At 36.6% G+C, this 8,546-nt stretch overlaps 1 protein-coding gene across 1 annotated transcript in view; it reads right to left on the reverse strand.

Moving 5' to 3' along the window:
• Positions 1-6,847: 6,847 nt before the first annotated feature.
• The window catches only part of LOC144978813 (uncharacterized), a 30,044-nt gene continuing 28,345 nt past the window's right edge, over positions 6,848-8,546 (reverse strand). The window contains exon 13 of the mRNA XM_078925338.1: positions 6,848-6,978. The gene's annotated coding sequence lies outside the window, so the exon portion shown is untranslated. The remainder of the gene's footprint in view (positions 6,979-8,546) is intronic.

An 8,546-nucleotide genomic window follows, 5' to 3' on the forward strand; every position in this document is an offset into this window, starting at 1 on the left:
ATTTGCCGATATATATATATATAACAAACCCAGCTACCCAATCACTGCTGGGTGGACTGGGAGGTCAGGAAAAATGTTTCGACTGCACCCAGGATCGATCTCGGTCTCTTTGCGTGTAACGCGAGAGCTCTACCAATTGAGCTATCTTGACTCTCAACTGCCATCAAGGCTATAGGCTATAAAACAAGTAAGAAGATTATCGCAGGTGTTTGGAAAGAAAAAAAATAGGGGACGGGAGAAGAAGCACTGTTTTTGTCAACACTGGTTGGCGACATTTAATCCAGCTGTGTTCTGCAAATTTGTTTTTCCGTCTGCCCGTCTTTATTGGGTTAGTGGATTTTACTTGCTATATCAGAAACTCAAATAATTCGTATTATAGAATTTTGCATGATAAAAGTCCCTCAAATCTAGCAAAATTGAATAAGATTGACGATTAAACAGTTCGGTTAGTTCGCGAAAAAAACGCGAAAAATAGTCACAAATTGGAATCCAAGCATGACGTAAAACATTCTTGGGTCGTCTTGTCTTGAATGTTTACACAATAGGATTGGACGAATTATTTTGTAGTCCAATTCAAAATTTTCAAATATCTGAAAGCTCGCGTCTCTACTAATGTTAATCTTTCGGAGTGGATCTATAGCATACATTATATAATTTTTCATATTCTACAATATATGTAATTTTCATGCTTTCAACCCTAATTTGAACAATTTCAAGTGTATTGTTGACCTAATTCCCCCGGCTATAAAATACGATGTGGCAAATTGGCCGAGTTGTTAAGGCATTGCACTATGACCCGAAAGATTGCATGTTCGAGCCCCGTTTCAGGCACTTTTCATGTTTTCCTTGAGCAAGATTATTAACCCCCAATTTTCTCACTTGGAGGACAACCTGGGCTAATCCTGATGACATCAGGCATCTTGTTTGATGATTATCTTATATGATAAGAAGCAATTTTTAAAAAGTCTAAAAAATATGACTGGCCAAGAAACCATCACCTATATCCAGTCGATATTTGCATTACATGAAATTCTGAAAACACTCGTTAGTGACACTGCAAGAAAGTTAACTAGTAGAGAATTTGGTGAATCTGCAAACCAGTGAGGTTTTGAACGCATACAATCCTTATTTAACGATCAACTATCAACTATCCGCTAAGCGAGGCTCGAATCCAGGACCATTCGATCCGAAAGCGAGTGTCATACTACTTCTCTCCATGAAGTTTTGTCTAAAGAAATCATGTGAGACAAAGCAAAATCAACAGACCGCACTATTGAATCTACGAACTAGACCAATTGATCACTCACTTCCATCATCTGCAGAACTTCTTTTTAACAGATATATTCGCAACCACCTATTTCCTGAATCGTTCGTCTCAATCAGGGCGAGAGAAATATCCGAAAACAAATGTACAAGAGGCAGTTGCGAAAAAAGAATGTCTATAATAACAACTCTCAGCCTCTGTCTCTCTTATCTGATAGACAATCGGTGTAGCTTCAGTATACAACTTGCATGGGCTCCTGCTACAGTTATCAAATAGGGACCGGAGCCACGGAGTTACATGGTACAAACACCAGATTGAGGAATAGTTCGTAAAAATATAATTCATATTAGGTAGAAAGAGATTACTCAGCCCAGCACTTCACATACCATTAGCGACCAAAACGATGTTGGCGATTTTGGAGACATTCAAACTCAAGGTGTTAAAAATACAACCACTGAATACCATGTTCTGAATCTGAAAAGGTTGACCAGAATCTCCAGGAACAGTTACACACTTCGGATAGCGACACCTATCTGGTCGCGTCGTCAAATGTCCTTCCCGCTATGGGATAGACATGTAACAACTAAAGCACGTCAATATGCAGCTATGTAATTTTGTAGTATGACACTCGCTTTCGGATCGAATGGTCCTGGATTCGAGCCTCGCTTAGCGGATAGTTAATTCCTTGGAAAAGGTTCTTTACTCACATTCTCTCACAATTCTCAGGTGTAAAATGAGTATCTGGCTGTTAACGTTTTCTCTCTCAGAAAAAAAATGTAATATAGCCAAACAGAAATCATATCTCATTCTACATGTTACCTGTTTCTGTTGGTCAGCGACCCCCTGTAAACCGCTTTGAGTACGTTCAGTGGATATTGCCCTGTATAAAAAATCAATTATTTAATAATCATATTCTTTAGTTCCCTCCACTCCATATATCTGCTTCATATCGTCAGAAATGAGGAAATGTGAATGTCATAATGTAGCTTTAATTCACAGCACGATCTGTAGTATCGCAATCACTAGAAATATGATAATAGTTTTAGACATGCAAATACAAGATATTCACTTCACTCACAAAATAATTACAGATAGATTTGGATATCGCTGGGGGTCGCTGACCAACAGAAACAGGTAACATGTAGAATGAGATATGATTTCTGTTTGGCTATATTACATTTTTTTCTGAGAGAGAAAACGTTAACAGCCAGGTACTCATTTTACACCTGAGAACTGTGAGAGAATGTGAGTAAAGAACCTTTTCCAAGGAATCAACTATCCGCTAAGCGAGGCTCGAATCCAGGACCATTCGATCCGAAAGCGAGTGTCATACTACACAATTACATAGCTGCATATTGACGTGCTTTAGTTGTTACATGTCTATCCCATAGCGGGAAGGACATTTGACGACGCGACCAGATATGTGTCGCTATCCGAAGTGTGTGACTGTTCCTGGAGATTCTGGTCAACCTTTTCAGATTCAGAACATGGTATTCAGTGGTTGTATTTTTAACACCTTGAGTTTGAATGTCTCTAAAATCGCCAACATCGTTTTGGTCGCTAATGGTACCTGAAGTGCTGAACGCGTCTACTTCATGAAGATAGTTACGTCCCATGCTGTCCGCTGAAAGTGGGCCACGCCTTACGAGAACAAGGGAAATAACATGTCGAAAACAAGCAATATGGATAATACCGGTTTCAAAGTGCAATGTCGTAAAACCTGAAGACATGGTTGCAGGTTTGGGTTTAACACCGACCTTTCCCTTGCAAAAAAATATTATCCATGTTTTAGTGGTGTTAGATATGTGATATATTTTTGCCCTACCGACCACATTCTTTCCCATCGTTCCCCTACCAACCGAAGTCCGGTCGTCTACCGACCAACCGACTTTACCACTAACGGAACATTATTGTGATCCCCAAAGCTCAATAATAATAATAATTGAATAAAGCTCAAACGATTAACATTAAAGGTTGTACTGGGAATATCATCGTAAATATACAGTAGTTAAGCCTGTCATTTATTCATTAGAAAAAAAACAGCTTAAAATTCTCGTTCGAGGCGCTTTACAATGTCTACATGGCAAGGAACATTGAGGTAGTAACAATAATGAGGATAAGACATGACGTGCAAATTGAAACACATACTTATTGAGTCCTAACTCGTCAAGGGCTTCTATGGTATTACAACTGGTGCCCGAGCATTGTTTTTTATAAATGTAACTATCGTTTGAACCGGCCACAACTGATCCAACAATTTTATACCCTATTGCTGAAGAAATGTTATAAACATGATGAATCAGGCATGTAAAAGGAGGGTACAGATTTTCGTAAACAGGTGCATGCGTAAGCTACTCAGAATAAAATGGATGAATAGAATAAAAAATGAAGAAGTATGGAAAATAACACAGCAGAAACCAGTGGGAGAGGAAATAAGAAGAAGACGATAGAAGTGGATTGGACTGCTGCATAATATGATATCGCAGTGGTTGAAAATATTTGGATGGGTCTCAGCTACATGATTTTAGAACTACTGTAAAATGCAAACATGTTATCCCTAATAATCGGCCAGACCCAAATAATCCCATGCCCCTGTTCTTCACACCTGATTAGGGAACATTTCTATTGTTTCTAAATACTCGGAGTAGTGTGAGATGTCTGTGATCTCTCAACATGTACGTGTATATTAACCTGTCTTATTTGGTGCACACCTCTTTATAGGGATACTACGGTAGGATTATTATTTCTATTTTATATTCATTATGAAAGAAAACAAAAGTTACTTACTTTTAAGAAGTGTCGTTATTGTTGTTTTCAGGTCAGTTGCATTTTTCAGTCTGAGCGTGCACACACAGTTCCCTTCGTGCATGGCTGTGTTCATGTGAAAAATTATAGTTGTATTCTTTTGACCAGTTTTGGTGTTGCTCGGTCCGCCTCCAGAACAGACAAGTTTTGCTTCAGAGACATCGTCGGGAGATTCATGTGTGAAACACTTTACGTTGACAGATTCTCTATTTAGAATTGGCAGATGTCTTTCATTCTCTATCGCTTTATCGTTTACGGTCAAAACTGGAAAGGCTTGAACTGTTGATTTAAAGGGATTTAAAACATGTCAGTCTGGTAATACGTCCGAATAAACTACAATCAAATCACAATGTGCTTCATAAGGATAATACGGTATTCCTATATTTTTATTCAATGAAAAAGAAAAGAATAATGACTTACTTTTAAGAATTGTCGTCAATGACGTTTTTAGACTAGGTCCATCTTTAAGCCTCAGCAAAGTGACTTACTTTTAAGAATTGATGTTATTGTTGTTTTCAGGTCAGTTCCATTCTTAAGCCTCAGCAGTACACACACACTTCCCACCGTCCATAGTCTTGTTCATTTGAAAGATTATAGTTTTGTGATTTGACCAGTTTTGATGAACGTCACTCCGTCTCCGGTACACACAAGTTTGGCTTCAGTAACATTTTCGGGAGATCCACGTGCGGAGCATTTAATGTTGACAGAATCTCTGTTTAGAATTTGCAAAGATTCTGCATTCTCTATCATTTTATTATTTACGGTCAATACCGGAAAGGCTGGAACTGGTGAGCAGAAAATGATGGAAAAATGTCACATGGCATAACGAAGCTGAGCTAAAATGTAATTGGACAATCGCCTGTTGAGTCATTTTATAAAATGGCATGTTTACATAACTGGACACATACATACACTTTTGAAATCAAATTAAAATATATGAATCCGTTAATTTTTGACAAAGTCACTGCAATTTCAAATGGCTGGACAACGGATGTTTCATTCTTGACCGAGAATCTTCAAGTAACATTTTCAAAAGCCTTAACAAAGTTTATGAAACTGAAGCATTATGTAGAAGCAGAGTTAGGAGAATTGAATGTGTATCCCATCAAAAAGAGGTGATAATAAGCAATCAAAAATCCAATTGACACCCTCTCAACTTTGTATATATATATATATATATATATATATATATATATATATATATATATATAATATATATATATATATATACGTATTTATATGTAAATTACTGCTATGAATTTTAATCTGGGATCATCTGCCCCTGAATATTTATGCTTCATTTTGTAAAAGAAACAATTAGTCTCTATACAACTTTTAGAACAATTTTACAGAATATTACCTAGATACACAACATAGAATTTGAAACACAATGTTTGGATGATTGGCACAGTTTTAAACGATACGCCTCTACATAATATAGGTCATAAAGATCGGTGTATCCATGAAGTCATTCCCTGATTTCAAATACTTATTATTCTAAAACCATTATAGATCTTTTAATTCTTGTTTTCATCAACATACAAGAAAACTTCATACATTTATGCTTATTATTCAAAATCTTCATTAGATCACCAAAGTGCCAAAGTCTGCGAAATGAACATGAAATTAAAAGACTTATCCTCTCCTCCTATTCAGTAAATATGAAGTGCAACAAAATTTTGCTTATGTAATGTGAGTGCAAGTAACGGAGTCGTCAAATGTAGCTCAACAATGTGTCATAGCCCAGTTTGGCAGACAATTATATCAGGACGTGTAAAACGATATTTTAATGGAAAAAATAACAATATTCAAAATTCAAGGAAACACAAAAGAATTATTGCGTATTGGATTTGAAAAAAAAAAGAAATAGTCCCATCTTTCTTTACTTTGAAAACGTTTGCTCTAAATATCTTCTAAGATATGATAGAGTGCTTTGCTGCGTCCCATCTTCGTGAATTTTGGTCATATATAAAGCATCAGTAAGACAGTGTTCCTCCACCGTGGAGACAGGCCGTTCGAAACATTCTAAACGACACGTATCCAGACAGATAGATTGGACGAGATGGACTCGATTGCCTGGTCTCCTGGATCACTGGAGTTTTCTTAATGACTTTTACCTTTCGAGCTACATCAGTGACATTTTTATTCTGCTCCTACATTTCAAATCACCCAGGATCTTGTTTTTGAGGCCAACAAGACAAATTTTTACCTCTTTAAATCAATAAATAATGGGACTTATTACATTTTGAAAGTCACCTACTCGAATGTACTTTCAATAAATGATATATGATAAACTTAAAAAACGATTAGACATTTCCGCGCGTCATTCTGAGACACCGCCGCCTGGGTATTCCATGAAGGAACATTATAGATAATCCATCAAGGAAACGTTCAATGTCAAAAAGAATCTCCCATGTTGTCAACTTAATCAGATTGACACGAGGTTTAATAATCCCACCCAAAGAAAATATATAATGCGGGACCTGAAATTTCGAATCCATTACCATCAGGGCCACTGTGCAATTCCGAAGCCACTCGGACACAAAACATAGCTTTCAAGATTAACTACCAATAAAGATACTTTTCAAAATCAATTGTGATAAACGTACGTTTTAGAACTAACGAAACCATGTGTTTAATCTCTGCTCCATTTTTAAGCCTCAAAATGCACTCGCACTTTCCTCCATGCATACTTGATTTCATTACAAAATCCGTCTTTGCTCGGAATGTTCCTACTCCGAATTTGTTCTCTCCACCACCAGTGCACATAATTTTTGACTCAATGACATCTCCCATCATTCCGCCATATTGGCTGCAGGTGAAGACGACAGATTCTCCGTCCAGGAGAAACAACTCTTTCCCATCTGCTATTGTGACTTCCTTGGCGGTCAAGAGGGGGATGAGGGGCACTAGGTGAAAAAAAGAACACGATGAAAACATAATGGGTAAACATTATGCCAGGTTGACACACACACACACACACACACACACACACACACACAGAAAGAGAGAGAGAGAGAGAGATAGAGAGAGAGAGAGAGAGAGAGACATGTATACATACATATATACATACATATTATATATATATATATATACTTATATATATATATATATTTATATATATCTTTATATGCATGTGTGTGTGTATGTGTGTGTGTAATAGAGTAATAGATCTCGATAATTGTTAGTAGAGCATAATGTATTATAATAGGAAAATCGTTCATATTTTAATCAACACGAATGTGAACCGCCTGGACGACTATGGGTAATATTTTACTAATGCCTCTCTCTCTCTCTCTCTCTCTCTCTCTCTCTCACACACTCACTCACTCTCTATCTTTCTCTACGTGTCTGTGTGTGTATGTTTATTTCAGCCGCTTACTCTAAATGTTTTCTAAGATATGCTAGAATGTTATGCTTCATCCCATCTTCGTGAATTTTAGTCATATATAAAGCATCAGTTAGACAGTGTTCCTCCACCGTGGAGACAGGCCGCTCGAAAGATTCTAAACGACACGTATCCAGATAGATTGGACGAGATAGACTCGATTGCCTTGTCGCCTGGATCACTGGACTTTTCTTCATGACTTTTACCTTTCGAGCTACACCAGTGACATTTTTATTCTGCTCCTACATTTGATGATGTTCTTCTTATCAGGATCAAAGAGTTGCTATTGAATCCATCATGCTACAAAAGCCACAAAGCACACGACGGGAAATAACTAGACAATAGGATAAATTTGCTTGTAGGTAGCCACGGCAACGATATTGAGGCTCATTGAGTGAGAGATAATGGTAAACAAAATGTAAAGCATTTATGTATTCAGAAGTCCATATCGAACAATATGAAGTAATAAAGAATTGGATGGCATAGCACAAGGAATAAGCACTGTCTTAATCACGGGGGATTAGTCAAAGCAGTAAACTTGACATATACACAAATGCAAGTCTGACAGCCGAACGTAGTAATGGGCCTAGTTTAGCATAGTTGTAATGGATAATATTGTACGTCATATTTTGAAATCTTCATAACTGCAATGAGGGCATGATGAATTGGGTTATCAGGCCTGTAAAAATATTCATGTCTAGTAAGACACATCAATACACAAAAATGCCAACTAGCCAAAGGTTCTTAACGAAAACAACACATTTAATAGTGGTGTTTCATTTATTCGAGAGCACCCTAATTAAAAAAAAAAATAATCAACCAACGAGAAAGGTGCATTTGCTGTTAACAATTGATGAATATACATTTCAGAATGAATAACTGATAATAAACTTTATATGATTAACAGTAGATAATGATACTTTTTATGTAAACAATTTGTAATCATACTTTATATGATTAACAATTAATAAACATACTTTTTGGATTGACCATCAATAATTTATATATTTATCTTCAGAATCAATCATATATAAACATATTTTTCAGAAATAAATGTTGTCATACATTTCAGTATTAACCATGAATTAA

Source organism: Berghia stephanieae, chromosome 8 (genome assembly GCF_034508935.2).
Source record: "Berghia stephanieae isolate SIO BIC M18660-M18661 chromosome 8, UCSD_Bste_1.3, whole genome shotgun sequence".
NCBI classification, from domain to species: domain Eukaryota; kingdom Metazoa; phylum Mollusca; class Gastropoda; order Nudibranchia; family Aeolidiidae; genus Berghia; species Berghia stephanieae.